Source organism: Ailuropoda melanoleuca, chromosome 14 (assembly GCF_002007445.2).
Source record: "Ailuropoda melanoleuca isolate Jingjing chromosome 14, ASM200744v2, whole genome shotgun sequence".
NCBI lineage: Eukaryota > Metazoa > Chordata > Mammalia > Carnivora > Ursidae > Ailuropoda > Ailuropoda melanoleuca.
This window is the reverse complement of record NC_048231.1, coordinates 69,848,012-69,870,580: the sequence shown is the minus strand read 5'-3', so window position 1 is coordinate 69,870,580 and position 22,569 is coordinate 69,848,012. Positions and strand designations below refer to the sequence as shown.

The following is a 22,569-nucleotide window of genomic DNA, read 5'->3' as shown; positions in this document are numbered from 1 at the left end:
ATTATATTTTTTTCTATTTCTTAGCCTTCTACATTGTTATCACCAAGTCAGTCCTAAACTCTGCTATAGAATTGAAAATCTGCTCTCAGCATGATTAAACACATTAGGTATAACAATAATTTCAGTTTTTTCTTGGAGACATCCTTTGTGGAGCTTTCACTGTAATCTGGACTTTGCTCCCTGGATCTGCTACACAGCTGTCATCCAAGACTCATCCCCACATCCTCTGGGAGAACATTCTTGCCACTCTCCTGAGCTGGACTGCAGGTCTTAATGGAACACATCCTCATTAACTTCCTGGGAAAGTGTGCCAAAGGAAGTCCTTGTTCTCCTCTAACTCCAAATACTAATATTCAGGAAATAGAACAAGGGAAAATATTGACATCCTGTGGACACAGTCAGCAAAATAATCTAGAACAGGGGCAACATTACAGGTCACACAGATCAGTTTCTTCAGTAATTCTCAAGGGGAAAAAAGCACTTGCAAGAAAATAATTTGGAAGGAAAATAGATGGAGGAGGAAACTACAGATTAAAAGATTTAGAAATCAAACAATTTACAATGGTGTAGACCTTAGATGGATCCTGATTTAAACAAACTATATATCTATATTTATATAGATAGCTATTTTAAAGATTTTTTTTAAAGTAATCTCAATTCAATGTCGGGCTCCTACTTATAACCCCAAGATCAAGAGATTATTTAAAAATAAAATATGCCCTACTGACCAAGCTAGCCAGGTACCCTAACAAACTATATTTTTTAAAAGTATGTGACATTTATGAAATAGTTGAAATTTTGAGCACTGGGGATCTGATGATGTTGTTCAATTCTATTTTGGATGTAATAGTGGCATTATTTTTTTTTAATATTTATTTATTTTATTTTATTTATTTGTCAGAGAGAGAGAGAGAGCAAGAGAGAGCACAAGCAGAGGGGAGTGGCAGGCAGAGGGAGAAGCAGGAGGCTGATGCAGGACTAAATCCCAGGACCCTGGGATCATGACCTGAGCTGAAGGCAGAGGCTTAAGCAACTGAGCCACCCAGGTGTCCCTATTTATATATTTTAGAGACAGCACAAGCCGGAGGGGCAGAGAGAAAGGGAGAGAATCTCAGGCAGGCTCCAGGCTCAATATGGGGCTGGATTTCATGACCATGAGATCATGACTGAGATGAAACTAAGTCAGATGCTTAACTGATTCTACTACCGAGGTGCCCCATGGCATTATTCTTACATATTTTTAAGTTCTTACCTTTTAGGGAGACACACTGAAAGACAGGAGGGGGAAATATGGTTAGAATATAGATGAAGCAGTATTGACCATAACCTGATTATTGTTGATCTGATCATGGTTGAGCCTAATACATGCCAGTTTATTATACTATTGCCTACTTTTCAACATGTTTGGACTTTTCCACCGTAAATAGGTTGGTTTGGTTTTGGTTTTTTTGTTTTTTTGTTTTTTTGGTTTTTTTTGTTTTGTTTTGTTTTGTTTTTTAGGAAATAACACAGTAACAGAAAGTCAGTTTTATTCCCATACTTAGTACTTAGCTGATACCTCAGCTGGATGTGAATTATTATTATTATTTTTTGAGTAGGCTCCACACCCAATGTGGAGCTTGAACTCACAGCTCTGAGATCGAGAGTTATGTGCTCTACTGACTGAGTCAACCAGGCACCCCTTTTATTATTTTTTTAATCTTTTTTTATGGAAGTAGAGAATTTTTTTAAAAGAGTTTACTTATTTATTTGAGAGAGAAAAACAGCATGAGCAGGGTGGAGGGGCAGAGGGAGAGGGAGAAGCAGGCTCCCCACTGAGCAGTGAGCCCAACATGGGGCTCAGTCCCAGGACCATGAGATCATGACCTGAGCCGCAGATGCTTAGCTGACTAAGTCCCCCAGGTGCCCCAAGAGAGAAGCTCTTTATCGTCTATTTTAAAGAGGTTTCTTCACTGATGTCTTCTAATTTATAGTAAAGTTAGTTTCTGGGAGGTCCAATGCTTTTCTGAGTCCTGATCATTGGTTATAGATAGCCTGGTTTTCTCCCTTTCTGTAAGTTTCTAAGAGTTTCCTTTTGATTATTTTAGTTCTGTTCTATTTAATTTCTTTCTTTCTTTCTTTCTTTCTTTCTTTCTTTCTTTCTTTCTTTCTTTCTTTCTTTCTTTCTTTTCCCCTTCCTTCCTTCCTCTTTCTTTTGGTTCTGTAATTTCTTAATCAAATTCTTTGGCATAAGTCTTTTTCTCCTCTTCATTTATTGTACTGAGAATTCAAAGGGGTCTTTGAATGTTGACTGTTTTGCTTAAGAAATCATATTGTTCTTTGATTATTTTTGTACCATTTTCTTTGTTCTTGCTGAAATTCCTATTATTTGGATATTGAACTGATGCTATTTTTACTGGGATCACATTAAGTTTGTAGATAATGTTAGGAAGAATTGACACTTCTTATCTGGTAGATTTTACCTTATACATGTTATGTCTTTCCATTTATTCAATTGTCCTTTCGGTTTTGCCCAGAGTTTAGAATTTTTTTATCATATTTGACATTTTTAATCATCTTATTCCTGCTTTGTTTTTGTGTCATTTTAAAATGAAATCTTCTATTGTGATGTTTGCTAACTGGTTATTGTTGCATGTACGAAAGCTACTGATTTTGTTTATTGATTTTTTTTTTTAAAGCAAGTTCGCTAAATTCTCTTTATTCTAATAGTTTTCCATTGTTCATCTCGGGTTTTGTTCCAGGTATACATCCATATCATCTCCAAATGAAGTTAATTTCACCTCTTCTTTTTTGAATTTGAACCTTTCTTTCTTTCTATTCTTCAAAAATAAATAGTAGGGTATTAATTTTTTGAGTGTGTTGCTATATTCTCTTTCCTAGTTTTTCCTTTTCTTTCACTATTGATGCGTGATATTGGGTTCTGTTGGTTATGGTGCAGAAAAACATGTGCTTCTGGCTTCCGTGTTTCCTGCAAGTTGGCAGCTGAAGCCAGAAACTGGACCAGACTCAAGTTTAATTCCTTTGGCAAGACTACAGGAGGCACATAATATCTGGTTCTTTTCTTTTTGTAATCATAGCCACCACTGATGCTTACTATCATATTAACTCACTGAGGGATTGCAAAACAGTAATATTCTGACATTTCTTTTTAAAATATTAAGCGAACTTTTTATTTTAGTAAAGTCNATTAAGGGAACTTTTTATTTTAGTAAAGTTGTAGATTTACAAAATATTTGCAAAGTTAGTACAGAGAATTTAGTGAACCCTGTACCAGGTTTTCCCTGTGGTTAACATCTTATACTGCTGTGATACATTTGTTACAACTAATGAACCAATATCAATACCTTATTATTAATTAAACTGAATACTTTATTCAGATTCCTTTAGTTTGTGCCTATTTTTTTTTCTATTCTAAGATCCCACCCAGAATACTACAATCCATGTAATTATCATGTCTCTTTCATTGCTAGTAGGAACGCAGAATGGTACAGCCACCTTGGAAAATAGCTTGGCAGTTTCTTATAGAGTTAAACATAGGCTTCCCATATGATCCAGAAAGGATGCTCCTTGGTATTTACCCAAATGAGCTGAAAATTTATGTCCACACAAAAATCTGCATATAAATGTTTATAGCAGCTTTATTCATAATTGCCAAAAATTAGAAGTGACCAAAATATCCTCGAATAAGTGAATGGATAAATTAGTACACCCATACAATGGAGTATTACTTGGCAATAGAAAGAAATGAGATATTAAGCCATGAAAAGACACGGAGAAAACTTAAATACACATTGCCAAGTGAAAGAAGGCAGGCTGAAAAGGCTACCTACTGTGTGCTTGCAGCTCTATGATGTTGTGGAAAAGGCAAAACGAGGTACTCAGTCAAAAGACCAGTGGTTGCCAGGGCTGGAAGGAGGGAAGAAGGCATGAATGGGGGCTTTTATGGTAGTAAAACTATTCTGTATGGTAATGTAATGATGGACACATNGTAATAGTGGACACGTTATTGTACACCCATAGAACGTACAACACAAAAAGTGAACCCTAGTATAATCTATGGACTTTAGTTAATAATAATATGTCAATATTGCCTAATAAATTGTAACAAATGAACCACACTGAGACAAGATGTTAACAATGGGGAAAACGGTGTGTGTGTGTATGTGTGTGGTGGGGGTGGGGAAAATATACAGGAACTCTGTATAATTTTTCTGTAACCCTAAAACTGCTCTAAAACATGAAGTCTATTAATTTCTAAAAATCTCACTTCTCCTCATTATCCCAATTTTGTTAATTAATTAATTACTTTACTTGTGTAAAGATTCGTAGATTCTGCTTCTGTCCCATGGGTGCTACTCCATTATTATGAGAAAGACAAAGGCAGTCCTGAGGTGTGGGAGCCAGTCTGATGCTCACAGCCAGGTGTCAGTGTTTGAAGCTAGCCTGGTGTTGGCAGCCAGGCCGTGTATATTCTTCTGTTGGACGCAAATCAACCCACAGACCATCAGCAACAGACAAGGTCACTCTGAGACCATGGTAAATTGAGACAAAACAAGGCCACTTCATAATTTTATCTAGGCACAACAAAAACAAGATGCAACCCACAAAATGCCAAAGATCCCCCTCTTTACTGCTTCTTTACCATTACAGCTTTATCCCTAATCTAGTCTGCCTTCCCTATACATATAATTTATTGAGATGCCTAATTGCAGAAATGTCTCCACCTTCGGACAGTGTGCAATCCAGAGTGACCCCCACATTTCTGGACTCTCCTCAAACCCTTCCAAATGACAGCCCAATCCTATAATAGGTTTTTCTGACACCCTCTTATGAGACGCTCCATGGTTCCCCATGGTGTGTGTTTGCTCTCACTGTAATGAGTAATGAACCCTACTGGTTCAACTACAGGCACTGACTCTATCATCGATTTTGATAATAGAATTGTCTCAGATCTGGCCTTTTGACAAATTGTTCTTTGAGCACTTTCCCACCTTCTGGAACAAAAAGATGTCCCAGGCTCGTTTTGTAGGTTCCCTGCCCCAGCCCTGGAATCAGCCATTTTTCTAAGGAGTCCTGGCTTCTTTTAGTTGAGAGTGATATTTAAAAGTTCTGGGAGGGGTGCTTGGGTCGCTCAGCTGGTTAAGTGTCTGACTCTTAGTTTCTGTTTAGGTCATGATCTCACGGTGGTGAGATCGAGCCCCATGTCAGGCTCTACACTGGGCATAGAGCCTGCTTGAGATTTTCTGTCTCCCTCTGCCCTTCCACCCCTTAAAAAAAAGTTCTGGGAGCTAAGCTCCTTGCTTTTGGGGTGCCACTGCTTCCAGGTGTGGCCAGAGCTAGGGAATATATATACATACTTTGATATACACACTTACAAACACTTACAGCTGTATCTCGCTTTGTCTTTATTCCCATGTATATATATGAATATGCGTTCACCCTGATACTGCCAATTCCAACCCAGCACCACGGGTTCATTCTGTTTTCTCCTTCCTTATTTGTAACTGTCATTTGTCACCTCTCCCCACCCCCCCTTCCCCCTGCTGGGGCCTTCCTCACCACACCTGGGCTCAGAGCTCCTGCGCTGGGCCATCCGCTAAGCACCACAGCTGGGCTCTGAAACACCGCCTGGAGCCCCCACGGCTTTCCCCCACCTTGCTCTGTGCCACCTGATGGCTTCAAGACTGAACTGAGAGGAAGGGAATGAAGAAGAGGGAGAAAAGCATTTCTGTATTTCCTTTAAACTTAAAAAAAAAAAAAAGAATGGTGTCAGCCAGTTTGGTCTAGGCAAAAACTCTGCCTAAGGGAATATTCATGGCAGCTTGTATATTAAACGTTTAATTTTACTTAACACATGTTCGTTAAAGCATATGTTCGTGTTTTATTTTAATGTACTTTGGTGACCAATTTAGTATAAATAGGATATATTTCAGGGACAGCGCAGTTTGCAGCCTTGCGCCTGTGGAGATGGGTCCGCGCGCCGTGGCAGCTCGGGGGCCGGGGGCCGGGCGCAGGGCCGGAGAAGGGCAGTGCCAAGCTGGGCCCCCCCCACTGGACCTTAGGTGTGGCCCCACCATCGGTGGCATGGGCAGGAAGGAGGGAAGTGAGTGTGGGGCTGGTGGCAGGTGGGGCAGGAGTGCGGAGGCCGGTGGCCCCGCGAGAGAACACTCGGTAAAGATGGTTAGGCAGCCTTTGTTCAGGACCCTCACGATAGGTGCAGGGACCACTGGGAGATTTTGCAGCAGGGGAGAGACACCGTCCTGAACTCCCAATGCAGCATGGGCAAGTGGAAATTTGTCGCCAAGGAGCAGAGTAGGGGTTTGGACTGTCACCGAGAGAGAGCAGCAGCAGTAAGAGGGGTCCCGGCTAACCCAACCCGACAGGCTGCTTGCTGAAGGCAGCGAGTGGGATCAGACAGCTCCTGGGGGAAGAAGAGCGGGATGAGGAGCCCGATCAGATCCGAGGGTGATCCGACATCGAGGGCGGGTTCTTGCGGAAACTGGATTTTATAAGGCTGTGCAGAGATGGGCCAAGGGGAAGGCTAAGGAGCCTGACTTAAGTTTGATCAGGCAAAGAGTCTTTGTTAGTCCTCACAGAATCAGGCTGGCCCATGAGGCCTGTCACCCACTCTGAGCCTGTCACGAGGGACCGTCCTCCAGGGACCCCATGCTGAGCTACTGTGGTTCCACCTCACTGAATATGCCTAGAATCCCCCACCATTTGTTGATTCAGTCAGATGAGGCTTGGGTCCCCTCCCCACCGAGCCCCCATATTCACTAAAATGACTCCCGATAAAGCATGGGTTGCCTCTGTTACATGTGAACATTAAACTAATAGATACCGTTGAGGGAAGATTCCTCCCTGGCACACCACTGTGACACATAGAAGACTTACCGTCACCAGAGCGTACTTCGTTGTGAAGCTCTGCCCCTCCCTGGAATGTCCCCACCCAGCCTTCCGTCTTTGCCCACCATGCCCACCCTGAGACTCCACTCAGACCCCTCCCTGACCCAGATGCTCCCCAGACTCTCACCAGAATGACCCTCTTCATCTTTCCCCGCATTACCCAGGCACGCAGGCACGCCTCCTTTCTACCGCCACGAGAGCACGCATCCCGTCTTGCTGTCCCCCGGTTCTTGTCTCTGCAGTCCCACACGGTGTGGGGCCGAACTCAGCAGCCTGGCCCAGAGCCCCTCACCTGGTGGTGCCCAAGGAAAGTTTGTGAATAGATATTACCTTCTGCATCATGGACGTCAGAGATCATGACTCTCCGAAGAGTTTCCAGAGCCTTCTCTCCTCTGTATTCTCTTTCTCCATCCCCCCAAGAACTGTAGTGGGTTTTTTGTTTGTTTGTTTTTGTTTTAATAATCATTATCTTGACATTAGACAGAATTGCAGAGCTACTGTGATTTCACCCCGGCCGTGGTGGGGGAGTTTGGGGGGGTGGTGGCATTGTGATCATCAGCTCTAAGGAAATAAGACTACCCTCGAGTCATGGCTGAAAAGCCCAGAGGAGGCTGACCAAGTTCCTCAAGCAGTGATTCATGTTTTCAGGAAGCTACCAGAAAATTGTGTATTTTACTAGCTGCCTTGGGCGTCCACTCCGGTGAGTTAAGCGTTGACCTGCACCTGCTGCTCCCATTGGTATCCACCGGGCGGGCCGGCTCTCACTGTGGGGCTCTGTTTCCTCCCAGCAGGCTGCACCCGGTCCCCTGCCTCCGTCATCTCTGTGAGCTGCTTCCCCCGTGCCCTTGACACTGAGTCGTTAGCCCACTCCCTCAGCCGTCCCTGTGGTCACCCAGCCCTCCTGGCTCCTTTGCTGCCTACAGAGGGTAGATGGGGGATCCATGATGTTCAGAGATGTGTGTCCATTTTCACAGACCCACTGACTGCTCCTTCCCCCCCAACCCAGTGGTTACCCACCCTCCAGAGAGCCCAACCCCTGAACCACCGCCATCCCTCTAGACAGTGGGAGTGTGAGTCATCAGGTTTTTCTGTCTCTACAGTGGTTTCACTTTCTTTTTTTTAACGTGTTTGGACTTTCATGGGCATCTGACAGCTGTATATTTTGCCAGCAAATGTATAGTCTTCTGATCTGGTTTACTTCTGGGACTGTCTCAACAGGCTGTGATTCATTGTAGGTTGTGTGTGTGTGTGTGTGTGTGTGTGTGTGTGTGTGTGTGTGTGTAAATAAAGAACCACAGGCTGGGAAAGCAATTTGCCACTTCCAATTCTTTATCCTCTTAAGGCAGGTGGCAAGGAAGCTATTTTTTTTTAATTGAAGTATAATTGACATAGAATATCCTGTTGGTTTCAGGTGATTTCATATTCTTATACACTGCAAAATGACCCCTGCAATAAGTCCAGTTACCACCTGTCACCGTCCGAAGTTATTATATGATTGACTGTATTCCCTAACTGTACATGACCTCTCCATGCCTCAATATTTTATAACCGGAGTTTGCACCTCTTCATCCCCTTCACCTGTTTTGCCCCCAGCCCCCAACTCTCCCCACTCTGGTAACCAACAGTTTGTTTCCTGTTTCTATGACTCTGTTTCTATTTTGTTTTATTAGTTCATTTGTTTTGTTTTTTAGATTTCACATAGAAGTGAAATCATTCGGTATTTGTCTTTCTATGCTTGACTTATTTTACTTAGCGTAATACACTCTAGGGCCATCCGTGTTGTCACAAATGGCAGGATTTCATTCTTTTTTATGGGAGTAATATTCCATTGTATATATATGTCACAACTTCTTTTTTTTAATTAACATATGCTGTATTATTAGTTTCAGAGGTAGAATTTAGTGATTCATCAGTTGCATATAACACCCAGTGCTCATTACTTCAACTGCCCTCCTTAATGCCCATCACCCAGTTACCCCATCCCCCCCCTCCCCTCCATATGCCACAAGTTCTTTATCCATGTGCCTGTGGATGGACACTCGGGCTGCTTCCATGTCTGGACTATTGTAAACAATGCCGCAGTGAACATGGGGTTGCATATATCTCCTCAAATTGGTGTTTTCATTTTCTTTGGATCAACTTCTTAGAAGTGAAATTACTGGATCACACAGTAGTTCGATTTTAATTTTTTGAGGCAAGAAGGCCATTTTTGCCTGTGTTCTCACTGGTCCAGCCTGGGGCTGGAGTATCCAGGGGCCTGGCAGGGGGTGGTCCTGAGCAGGCTCTGAGAGCTTTCTCTCACTGCAGACCCGTCCTGCCGTTATCTGAGGCGTTTCTGGGAGGCTCTGTGCTCCGTGCCTCACTGCTGGCTCATCGTCACATGTAATCCTCACCGCAGCGCTGGGAGGCAGGTGTTAGCAACCCCATTTTCCAGAAAAGGAAACTGAAAGGGTAGATACGGTGTCTCCGGCCCTGACAGGAGGCTGCAGCCCCGGACTGCTCCCCCAGCCCGCCCGGACTCGTTACCAGTAAGCCGTCTCAGCTCCCAGCAGCACACCCACAGCCTTACCATGTGAGGCCGGTTTTACTACAGTGCAGGCGCGAGTGGTCCAAATAACAAATAGGTTGTCCAGTGCAAGCACACGATATGGTTACAAAGTCACCTTTATGTGACTAGAAGCCCCGATCTAATCTCTCTCCCTCAAGTAACACGGACCCACGCTCCCCTAGGTCCCCTAATGGAACTTGAGGGTATCGATCTTGCTTTGTCCAACACACCGCAACCTTCAGACCCCAGCCCCCACCCATCCTTAGGAACTCAGACTGAGCAAGCTCTCATGATGGTCTGCTTGGCCTCCGCATCAGGTCTCTCAAAGTCTTTCTGGGATCTTCTCTCATCCCCACATCAGAGCACATTCTTGCTTCTTTGTCCAAGGGTGTGGTGGTGCCAGAAAAGCTAAGCTGGTGTTTATTATGGGATGGCCGCCTAACCTCTTGGTCTTGGTTTTAGTCTTGGCTGGTAAACCAGTACAAAAAACCAGACTGGGTGCCCACTATGCCTCAGATCCATCCCAGCCTCTCTTCTCCTCTTCATCACAGAGACCTGCATTTCCCCGGGCCCTTTACCAATGGCCATTGGTAGGCATGCTCAATAGGAGGCCTAGTGGACACTTGGAGGGGAGGACAAGAGACTCCCTGGTGCTTTTCTCCCTCTCTTTGCTCTTGCATCTCAATGGTGCCTGCCTTTCTCCATGGCCCCACTCCTGCCACATAGCCCCTCCCCGTGGTCCCAGCTCACCACGGTCTCAGCATCTTCAGGAAGACCTGCTCTGACTGTGGCCACACACCCCTGCTCCTGCTGTCTCATGGGCCCTGGTGTGTTCGTTGCTTCCTGCTGGGGCTAATTTCTGCTTTGTCCTCTGTCCCCTGTTGAATTCCCCTGTGCTCCTGTAGCCTGATCAGTGAATTCCCTGTGTTACCTTCCTCTATTCAAAGACCTAGAGAGATTTCTGTTTTCCTGAACAGACCCCCAACTGTCACCATGTGCTTTTTGAACCATCCCGCCGAGACAAAGGGAAGAGGCTTTTGTTCCTCTGTTTTTCTCTGCCCATCTCAGAACTGAGGAGGCCAGAGTTCACTTCTTTAAAAAAAAAAAAATCTATATTTGTTCTGATGATAGAAGTTATGTGTTAGTGAGGAGAGCCCTGAGTGGCAGCCATGAGACCCTCCACTCAGACTGCGGGACCGGCCCCTCGTTCCCCTAGATGGTCCGCTCTGTCAAGGGGAATAAGATAGGGGCACCTGGGTGGCTCACTTGGTTAAGTGTCTGCCTTTGGCTCCGGTCATGATCCCAATGTCATCGGATCGAGCCCCGCGTTGCGCTCCCTGCTTAGCAGGGAGCCTGCTTCTCCCTTTCCCTCTGCTCCTACCCCCCTCGCACTCTCTTGCTTGCTCACTCTCTCAAATAAATAATTAAAATAAAATAAAATAAGGAATCCGATAAACATCTATAGCCGAGAGTTCTTACTCCCAGATGCCTACCACCACCCGCTGGGAGCCAGGCTGCAGATCCTTCCTGGTGAGGTCGTGGCTCAAAGCTTCTGTTCACCAAGCAGGGACTGTACCTGGAAACACACGGACACGTTCAGTCAGGGCCTGACAGCAGGTGCTGTGAGTGTGAGAGAGATCCCACGTGGAAACTTCACATGCCATTTGCTGGGATGGGAGTTTTATCTGATAGGGTCTCCACGGAGCCCAGGAGGGGATGGGGTGCCTGGGAAAAGAGCAGGAGTCTGACGCAGATCAGCCCTGTAACCCCGGAGACCCGTGCGGTTGGTACATTCAGCAAACACGGGAGCCTTCTTTCCTCTGTGATATTTATTTCTTCTAATGTGTTACTATTTGACACCATAGTTATACTTTGTTAAAAAAAAAAAAAAGGACCATTACATCTGAAGGGGGCATTCAGCAGTTCTCTCGTGGGAGGGGAATGGAAACTGATTCTGGCGGAAGAAAACCTCCACTTCGAGTTTGTCAGGTGCCGTTGAAGGTGGCCGTCCTGACGTTGCCACGACGCTTCTTTCCTGATGCTCTGATAGAGGGAATTGCGATGGTCCAGGTCCTTTATCCCTCGTGTCAGAGGAGTGGAAGGTAATTATAAGATATCATTCAATATACTCTGTGTTGAAGGATGGCAGTCACTCTGTGTCCCCCTTCTCAAAATGCAGAGCGACGGCTCCATTTCACGGCCGGGCCTGGCTGTGTGAAGTCTATCTCGGTGCACATCTGGAATGCTAACTGTTATGTTTCTTAGAGCAACTTCCCTTTGATAAAGTTTTCCCAAATAGTAGATGATGCATCCTATGCTTTTAAGAATGTGCCATGCAGCAGAGAGAGATCAACTGGGGCAGAAAGAGTCTACTTCCTGCCCTCCCGACCCTGAGACTGAATGCTCAGGGGTAATTCTGCTTCTGAGTCCCCGAGGGAGGGGGCACCACCTTCCCCAAAACTCCAGTCTGGCCCAAGGGAAGACCAGGCCCCAGAGTTTGCAAACAATGCTCGCAGCTCTTTGATAAGGGGTGAGAAAGAACCCCTTCCTTTGGGCCCTGGGCATGGCCTGGGAAGAGGACGATGGACCTCAGATGACCTGACACAGGAATGAAAGGGCCCATAGAGAACAGTTATTCCCTTACTTAGTGTTACACTGTTTTGTTTCTGGAAATCATCGTTAATCATTGGGGTGTGTGTGTGGGGGTGTTTGGTGTGGGGGCATTACTGCGCAAAGGCAGGGAACTGAGGGAAAGTGGAGCAGGGGCTCCCCCTGGCAAAGCCCTGCGGGGTGGCTCTGGCATAGGTGGAGAGCAGCAGGAGAAGCTGAAGGCCGTGGGAGCTGAGAACCGCACAGGACTTCAGCCATGTGACTGGACAGAGCAGGGCCTGCATGAGACCACACCGCCTTCCTCACAACAGGACGAACAATGAGCTCTGGTTGGTGGGGCTGATAAACAGTTGTTACAGATTCTTTCAAGGTTTAATGAAGGAATGTTCTAGATGTACCCATTGATCGTGATTTTTTGATTGGTCAGAAGGCATTTTCCCTCCAAACCCATGCTATTAAAAAAGTGAGTTAATATTATAAGTAACTACTTAAGGGAAAAGTCCCACCCCACGTGTGGCAGATCATTATTTGGGAATGTTGGAGTGTGGTGAAGTAAAGCCTTAAAAGGCTTCCTGTTATGATGGACAACCGTGAGGAGTTTTATGCTTTGAAGTAGGAAACACTGACAACAAATTTAAATCTCATTCATAGGATTTATTAAGAACTTTATTCTAGGGCTAATAGCCTAAAACTAGTCCAGTAATGAAATGGTCACTCATCCACACAAGATAGACATTCAAAATATTTCACAGTTGAGTGGGACACAGGCATCAACCACTTAGATCGCCTGTCAGCACGGAGTGCTGCGCCTGATGATGGCTCTTCGGTTGGCAGTTGTAGAAAGGACTGATGGCTTTGTGGGAGGAAGACGAGGACTCAAAGCAGCCGGGACAATCCGATGCACTTGAAGAGCTCAGGGAAAGGGTTTTTACCAATTTGTGTGGAAGTATTTTAATATTTTGGTGATCTGAATGCCCATACTGTTGCATACCATCTTGGCCCAGCTTGCTTGCTTGCTTGCTTCCTCCCTCCCTCCCTCCCTTCCTCCTTCCCATCCATCCATCCATCCATCCATCCATCCATCCACCAACCCACCCATCCACTCCCTGTACACTCAGTATTCCATCTTGCTGTTCAGCAAGCATATCCTGGGGACGTGTCCTTGGGGGATCCGTGTCAGAGTGCGTCTACCGATGAGTTGGAATGACTCCTATCCTTGGGGAGCTCACAAGTTATTCTTGTTACTTGTGGGAAGGATGTGTTGTAGCTGCTGCCGTTGTGACGATAGTGAGATGTCGTAGAATAACAAATTAAGTAAATTTACAGAGAATATGTTTATCATTTTGTATTTTTGAAAGAAAGTTTGTATTTTCTTGCTCATTCCCCATTGCAGTTCTATAAACAAAGACACCGAGATACAAAACACTTAGGTGACAGCCGCAGGGGAACAGAGCCAGGAATCTGGCCAGTGGATTTTTCATCAAGGGTGAAAACACTTTGTTAAGTGATTGTGGTTTCAAAGTATGGATTCTATTCTTATCTTGGCATTGACATTGTCTGACAAACTGGACAGCCGGGAGGAGATGATCCAGTTGATTGTGGTTGAGGTGATGCTCTGACTCTGCAATTAGCCAGTGTTTGGCTCTCTGCTGGCTTGATAGAGTAAGAAGGAAGGAGGGGTCTATTGAAATTCAAGAGTCCCTTGTGTTTGGAATAATAAATTTTCATATAAAATACAATTATTTCATCACCCTCAAATGAATCAAGTGCTTTTCATTTTCTTTCAAGAACCTATTGAATCAAGACAAACGTCCCATTGTTCCCACTGGGGTTTACTATCTTCCTTTTCATGAAACCAGTGTGAGTGCTTACTTTTCAGTCATGTAGATCTTTCTGTCCTGACTCTGACAGACTCTGATAAAGGGACTGCCTTTGGCTTTGAGGGTGAATGGAGAAACATATTGTTGTTGTCGAATGAAAGACTACCTCCCAGAAGTTGGTTAAGTTTGAGTCAATTTTTAAACTGTCAGTAAGGAACAGCCTATAGGGTGTTTGTAAGAGGAAAATAAAATTTACTGTCCTTCTGTCTTCTCTGAACATCACTGAAGGTTTTGGCTAGAGAAGCAGTAACTGCAAGATGCATGACCTATCCTCAGGAGATTTATGACCAGGGTCTGCCTGACAGTGATTTAAGCTAAAAGCACCCAGTTGAAAAGCATGAGAGTTCACTCTTGGGTTATTGGTCATTCAAAGGGTGAAACAATAACCAAGAATTATTATCCCCCAATCACATCTTCTTGAAATGGGTTAGCACCTCCTGTACCCAGAGCAAGGGCAGGTAAATCCTTCTACCAAAAATCAGATAGGCTCCTCTATTGTGTATGATGGCTGAAACCACGGGAGGCTCTGTGAACAGAATAGATTGTTCATGCACAAATGATCAGAGGTTTTCATGTGCCTGTCAGAGATGTTAACTGAGAAGAGGTCCTGGGGAGCCTGCACTTGACCCTGTGGGCTAGGAAGGGACCCTGGGTGGGGCGGGGGCTGGGAAAGGAAGATAGAGCATCATGGTCTGGTCCTGGAAAGTGGCGTCTGAAAGAGGCAGAGCCAGACGTAAGAAGGGGACGATTAGACAGGCCCTGTCTTCTGCACTTATGTGGCCTCCTGGCCACCTCTGGTCTCTCTGGTGACCTCCTTCACATGGACTCCCATAAACTTGGGGCTTCCATACTCATACATATATGACCCCAGAAGGCATCAGAAGGCCTGAACAGCACTTTAGCTATTACAAAGAGCTCAGATCAGTTGTCTGTTGCTGAATTAAAAGCCACCCCAAAACTTAGAGGCTTAAAACAACTGTGTTACTTGCCAATGATTCTGTGTATAAGAAAGTGAAAAGTGGCACCAAGAGCCAACAGCTGGAAGTTCTCTGGCAGCTGTAGTGTTCCTGAGTGTACATAAGCGATTTTCATGACATATAAACAATATTCAGAAAAGGCCATTCTTTGACCATGATGGAATAAGACGGAGGCAAGACTATTTCGTGATCATGCCTGAAACGATACAGAGAGGAGGACATCCCACAACTCAAAAATAATGAGACATCTCCCTCTTCCAGCTAATACAAATTACCACTGTCAACTTTCATCTGACTTTAATCCTCCCACTTTGTAGGTAAAAATTACCAAGAGATCCAGTCACCAAGTTGCCCCTCCTTTCTGACAGCACATGATCAAAAACTCTGCCTCGGCTTCTCTAACCCCTTCATGGAATCACCCAGCCCAGCAAACACCCAGATCCTATAATAAGGTCCACCCAACTTTCCCTTTCTGGTTCCTCTGGTTTACACTCTCCCTTTCTGCCACATGTTTAAATAAAACTAACTTCATTTGACTACACGTGTGTCTCTAGTGGTCTTTGACATGTGGGTCACTAATTTGGGATGGGCTCAGCTGGCTGGTTCTTCTGCACCTGGAGCCTCTTATTATATGGCTACAGTCACCTGGCAGCTCAACGAGGACGGGATGGTCTAAGATGGCCTCATGCACATGGCTGGTGGTTGGGCTGGGTGACCGCTAAGCCACACATCTCCAGCAGGCTAGTCCAGGCATCTTCACATGGTACACTTGAGTGGTATTAAGGCAGCCCCAGTGCACAGTATGTTTTAAACCTCTGCTCAAATTATGTTTGCTAATGCGCCATCAGTCAAAGCAAGTCACACGGCTAATCCCAGAATCGATGTGGGAGGGGACCACCAAGGGTGTAGATACAAGAAGTGATTGGAGGCCCACTCCTCTAACAAACTACCATGGTGCTGAACGCATGGTTTCATTCAGTTCTCACAAACGAAGACACCATTATCCTATTTTTACTGATGAGAAAATTCATATTTAGAGATATTTGAGCCTTGACTAAGGCCATAAAGCTAATAAATATCAGGGCCAAAGCCCAAGACCAGATCACCGAGTCATGCTTTAGAGTTTCTCTCCCCAGACCCTCAGTGTGGATTTGACATTTGGGTGCAGACGTATTGTCACTTTGGTCTGTGGGGCCCTTCAAGTATGTTTTGTGACTGATTTCTTTCGTTTAGCATAATGTTTTCCAGGTCATCCATTCCTTCTTATGGCCAAATAATATTTCATTGTATGGATATACCATTTTTTGCTTATTCATTCATTAGGTGATGGGCATTTTTGTTGAAGTTTCTTCCCCTGGAAGGAAAAGGTCATTGAGTTAAATTATGAACTTTATATAAGAAATTCATGCCGACCCATTTATGCATTTTCCTGGGGCAATTGGATAGTGAGGCTTAAACATCTCAATCTATAAACTGCCTTCTCTCCTCTGTGTTGAGGAAGAAAAGGTGTATTCCCCAGGTTGCAAGGATAGAGGGGGAGTCATGAAGGGCCCCAATGCATTGAGCCTCTCCCAGAACCGTCTGAGCTGTCTTGCTCCCATGTTGAGGGGTTCCCCCACAGGACCCTGTCTGGGGCCCGGCTCTTACTGTAGGACACAATGTTATTGGTGAAGCATCTGGACACAGCTTATTTTGTCAATCAGGGATTTCTTCTGTCACCAGATCACCAACTACTGCCCTAACACAGCTGGGAAAAGATTCCCTAAAAATACGGATTGGACCAATTTCTGATTTTTTTAGTTAAACAGAAAAGGCCTAGGGTGAGGGTTGAAAATGAGGAGAGGATCTTTCTCCAAAGCTACTCCACGGCAGACAGCAGGATGTGTGGGGTGCCTGGGACAACTGGCAGGGCTGCAGAAACTAGATTTGGTTCTTAGATAAAGGCCACACAAAGCAAAACAGTGGTGCATCTAGAAACGTGTTGCCAGAACTGACTGTAAGAGGCAGCAATGAAAATTGTTGTCAGGACGTGTTCTGGGACCTGCTCCAGCTGCATGGGGGTCCTGGGAGTCCACCTGCCCCCACAGGGTTTACCAGGGGCATCTGAGGGCACCCAGAAATCCACCCTCTTCACAGAGCCCTGGGTGGTCTGAGCACCCCAGAACAGAAACACTGTCCTAGAGGCCACCTTTATTCTCTCCTGATGATGGTGTTCATTTCTGAAGGTGGAAGTCACAGGAGAAAGGAGACTGCTCTGGGGTCTTCCGGAGAGGAATGGATTAGTCCTCCCCTAACTGGAAAATGTAATTGACCAGCACCCATGTTCATTTAGGTCAATGAAAGGAATATTGTAGTATCTGTTCAACTTGTTTGCATTGAGAAACCCTCCAGGGAGGCAGAACCACATCATTTCTACTGGAAACCAATGGATAGTCACAGGTTGACCACGTTACATTGTATTAGTCAGGGTTCCTCTATAGAGCCAATAGAATGTATAGGTAAAGAGATTTATTATAAGGAATTGGCTAATGTGATTATGGAGGCTGCATCTAAGTCTGAAGCAGGAGACAGGATGGTGGACCATGTAACTTCCAGGCCAAGTCTGAATCCAAAGGCAGAAGCCCATGTCCCAGCTCAGACAGGTAGAGAGAAAGAGTGAATTTTCCATTACTCAGCCTTTTTGCTCTATTCAGGCCTTAATGGGATTAGGTGAGGCCTCCCCATATTGGGGAGGCCAGTTGGGGTTACTCAAGCCTGCTGATTCAAATGCTAATCTCATCCAGAAACATCTCAGCCACATGCCCAGAAGAATTTTTAATTGAATATCTGGGCATTCCGTAACCCGGTTAAATTGACACATAAAAGGAACCAATACATATGTTTTTTCACATTTTAAAATAAAAAGGGATCTAAATGTATTCTATTACTTTTAATTAAACTTGGTGAAGGACCCCCAAGTCAAAAGGTCTCTAAAAAGAGACCTCATTAACCTGTTTTTCCTTGGGTTTGCTGGCTTCGTGCCCTTCCTCTGTCCCTGTGTTGTAACACTGGGGCTCCTTGACACCCTTTGGTTGTCAGACTGTGACTTCCCAAAGCCAGAAATCGGGTCTGTGTTGCTTTTCCAGTCCTGTCAGCCTGAGATGGTGCCCGGCACACAGAAAGTGCACAATAAGCTTTTATTTAAAAACTGAACTTGATACGTGGCCCATCATAATGGGCCGGTTTCCCAGCCCCCACCAGCTCTCTGGCAGAACGGCTTTATGGCATTGTACAAGCTTGGTTTGACAAATTAATATGAAATACTAAGAGAAATTATTGACATTTTTATGACAGAGAAAGCATTAGAATGAAAGGAGACTATAAAATAAAATTGTAGCAAATGACTAATAGAAGGGGCTCAAGTTAATAAACAGTCTTTCATTTGTTTTATTCTGGTGAATTGTGGCAGCCACTGCTGATTTATACAACAGGCTGGTTCTGACCAAATCCAGCTCAGCTTGTGATAAAGAAAAATAACTCAACATTAGATACGAAATACGGTTCTTTTTTTTCTTTTTCTCACCAAATGTCATTGAGCCATTTAGAAAAATGTTAAAATACCTTTCATGGATGATTTTTCTCCAGTAAATTTTTAATCACACCAAATGCGCAATAAACAAAATGCAGTTATTTCCTCTATAATTAAATTGACTAAACTCACAAGTTCATCACATTAATTAAAAGAGCAATCACCCAGTTGTAAAATTGCAAATAGCTGACTTCCTCTTGGGCTTCAGATGGTAGCTTTTATTAGTTCATATACTTAAACATGTACAGGCTATCATTTGCCCTGAACTGTTTCAGATTTGTTAATTTTGCAACAAATCCTTTATTAGAAAAAAGTGGAAACTTAAGTAAAATCTGGCCTCTGTCTGAAGCCCATGGTCAGACTTGGTACATGTAGCATTTTTTAAGTCAAATGCCAGCTATGTTCCTATAAATAAAGCTAGTTACCAACTTCAAAGTAATAGATAACCTTGAACTTTCAGAGAAAAAAAGTATGTTGATTCTAATCCATTTTAAGCCTGGATATAAATGATTTCAGGACATAATGGTGCAAAAACCCAATATTCCCAGAGACTGATTATATTTGACTCTATAGACCCAATGATAATACAACATAATTAAACACGTGGGGCACAAGTGTCTTTGAAATACATTCTCTTCAGGGTGGATAAAGAGAAAAGAAATGGGATTCCTTTTTTTTTAAAATGGGATTTTAAAAATGTAAATCTGGCTTTAAAATGGTTGGCTAAGTCATTCTCTTATCTCTCTCTCAAATCCCACATGAAGTCCGTTTTCACAGACTCAGATTTGGACGCCGTTGAGTCTAATTCCCGACTCGGTGCTGCAACCTGCTCCGTGTCGCTCTAAGCTCAGGCAGCCTCTCAAGGCCGCGTTTCCCTCTGCGAGAAGGGCTGAGAGCTGGAAGCTGTGTCCTTGCGTTATCAGAGACGTAAACTATGTCCCTGTAGTTTCCACAATCATCAGTCCTTGTTCAACCTTGTTTCTGGAATATGGCAAAAGCCCCCTCACCCCTAGAAATAACCCAAATTCTGCAACTGTGGCTCATGTTATCCGTTTCTTAGACTTCTCCCCATTCTGGACACCATATCCCTGGCTGACTCAAACTTGTCAATGCTAGTTTTAAAATGCAAATCACAAATTCATCTCTACAAAATTTATTGAGTGCCACGTACCAGGTATCTGCTAGGAATCGGACATTGTAAATAGATCTTTTATTCGCGTATACAACAATAGTACTGTTCTCCAGCAGTTTCCAGTTGGGAAACCTCTCTGCACACCTCTCCTTCTGCCCCAACCCAGTCTCCCTCCCCGGGGGAAGCGGCACCTGCGGTTACGTAGGTCCCAGAGTAGTCAATGGGCCATATTTTCCAGGAGAACTAGCTGGCTGAGACTTTAAAGATCGCCACCCAGGGGCGCCCTGCTGGTGCAGTCAATAGCGTGTGTGACTCTTGGTCTCGAGATTATGAGTTTGAGCCCCACGTTGGGTGTAGACATTACTTAAAAATAAAATCTTAGGAAAAAAAAAGATCACCTCCCATTCGCGGTACCCTCTCCACCTTCCTGTTTTATACCACGGTAAGACCCGGGGCCTGGTGATTGGCTAGCTGCCTGCTCTTTCCACTTGCAGCGTCTACGCCGGTGAGCGGACCACGTGCCCACGTGCGCTCTCTCCGTCTCTCTCGGTCTCTACACTGGAGGCGGAGGTGGAAGGAGGAAGAGTCTCGCTTTGACTCCGAGCCAAGACTGCCTATTTCAACTTAATTATCCTAGTGGGTTCTCCTTTGTGGATCAAGGGCATTGGTTCAGATTTACTCATGGCACCTTATTCTCATTCTGCTAGCGTTCTTTACACACGGAGTCCTCAGTTCGGGCCCCATGAAGCGAAGGCAGTTCTCTGAGGAGGAGAAGCGTGATGCAGGCATTTCCGGGGCCCTCCTTCTGCCGAATTCCACCAGATGAACATCATCTGGAATTCTATATATATAGTTATATATATCTACATACGAGCAGAACAAAAACATGGAGTTTTGTGGGTGGGAAATTGGAGGTGGGGGTGGTAACACAAGGGACAGGAAGGACTGGAACTTTCTGCAGGTGCAGCTGGAAGACTATGGAGAGAGATGGCAGCCAGTGGGGGGCTGAGAGAACTACAGTCAGAGAATGCAGAGATCTCCTATTTGGTTGACAAATTTGATTGACAAATGCTGGAACGAGGGGGTGGCCAAGATACAGAGAGCTCTGACTCTCAGGCCAAGGCTTTTCATGTGATTTGGTAGGCGGTCAGGAGCTGCTGGAGGTTGGGGTGTGTGGATATGGAAGTGGCCCCTGCACATACAGTGACCCAGCTGCCTAAAGGGGCCAGGGAGGAGGGAAAAGGCTGGGCGCCGCGAGGCCAGAGAGGAAGCGCTCAAGCATTACACCCTCACGTGGCCACCCATGGAGCGGGCGGTGCAGCCCCAGGGGCCTGCTCTCTGGAGAGCTTGAGACAAACCTGCCTTGGACCCATCTTTTTTAGCTGCCGCATCAAATTCTTGGTTGATATGGGGCCTGGCATTGACTGAGATCACCAGGTCCTTTTCTCACAGGAATTCCTTCAAGTCTCCCCACACTCACAATGTATTAGTGATTTGGAGAACGTCTGTGTAAAACTTGACCTTCCTCCTTTTGCAAATTAATCTTTTTTAGTGTGAACTTGACATCCCTGACTCCCAAGATAATTCTGAATCTTCACTCTGTTGTCTATCACTTTCTCTCTTCTTCCCAGCTCTGTTTTGGAAAATTGAAGAACCATCAACGTTTTGCTGAAAATGTTGACAAGGTTAAGAGCAAAGACAGGCCCCTGGAGCTCTAATCGAAAGCCCCACTAACAGCACTGAAGCCACTGACCAGCAGAGCACAGGGACATGGCTTCCCCGGAGGCACGTCCAGCCCTCAGCCCTCACGTGCCCCTCGGCATTCATCATTTCATTCCATACAGACCTCACCGTCATCAAAGACTGCGTATTCCCCTGGCCGGCGGACTCTGTAATGCCAGTGTGATGAGAGAGAGGTCCATGTGACACTGTCATTCTGCTACTTCTGCAAATGTTGCTCTTGCTTACTTTTATTTTAAAGATATTCTCTTTTTTTAATTTTTAAAAGATTTTTTTTCAAAGTAACCTCTACATCTAATGTGGGGCTCAAACAGAACTCTGAGATCAAGAGTCACATGCTCTACCGACTGAGCCAGCCAGGCGCCCCTATTTTAAAGATATTCTCATTTTTCTTACACAAATGCAAGAGGCAGGACTGCTGGGCCCTAGGTTTCCACAGTGGCTGCACCAAATGAACGTTGCCAGCAGCAGAGCACAAGAGCTCCCTTCTCTCCACATCCTCGCCGGCACCGGTTGTCTCTTGTCTTTTTGATGACAGCTGCTCTCACAGGTCTGAGGTGATATTTCACTTGGTTTTGATTAGCATTTCCCTGCTGATGAGTGATGGTGAGCACTTCTTCATGCACCCGTCAGCCATTTGTATCTCGTTTTTGGAATACTGTCTATCCAGTTCCTCTGCCCGTTTTCGAATCATTGTTTTGTTTTGTTTTGTTTTGTTGCTATTGGGTTGTGTGAGTTCTTTATATATTTTAGATGTTAACGTCATATCAGATACATGATTTGCAAGTGTTTTCTCCCATTCTGTAGGTCGCCTTTTCATTTTGTTGATGGTTTCCTTTGCTGTGCGGAAGCTTTTTAGCTTGATGTGGTCCCACTTGTTAGTTTTTGCTTTTGTTCCCTTTGCTTTGGTGTTAAGTCCAAAAAATCATTGCCAAGACCAATGTCAAGGAGCTTACCCGGTATGTTTTCTTCTAGGAGTTTTATGGTTCCAGATATTATGTTCAAGTCTTTAGACCATTTTCAAGTTGATTTTTGTGTATGGTGTTAAGATAATGGTCCAGTTACATGTTTTTGCATGTGACTGCCCAATTTCATACCACCATTTATTGAAGACACTATCCTTTCTCAGTTCTATATTCTTGGCCCCTATGTTGTAAATTAGTTGGCCATATATACCTGGGTTTATCTCTAGACTTTCTAGTCTGTTC

The 22,569-nt window shown here is 44.7% G+C and overlaps 1 long non-coding RNA gene across 1 annotated transcript in view; it reads left to right on the top strand.

Moving 5' to 3' along the window:
• Positions 1 to 22,569, top strand: part of LOC117796106 — a 115,435-nt gene that overhangs the window by 81,172 nt on the left and 11,694 nt on the right. Inside the window, exon 2 of the long non-coding RNA XR_004620472.1 lies at positions 21,253 to 21,911. This is a non-coding gene — a long non-coding RNA (uncharacterized LOC117796106). The remainder of the gene's footprint in view (positions 1 to 21,252; positions 21,912 to 22,569) is intronic.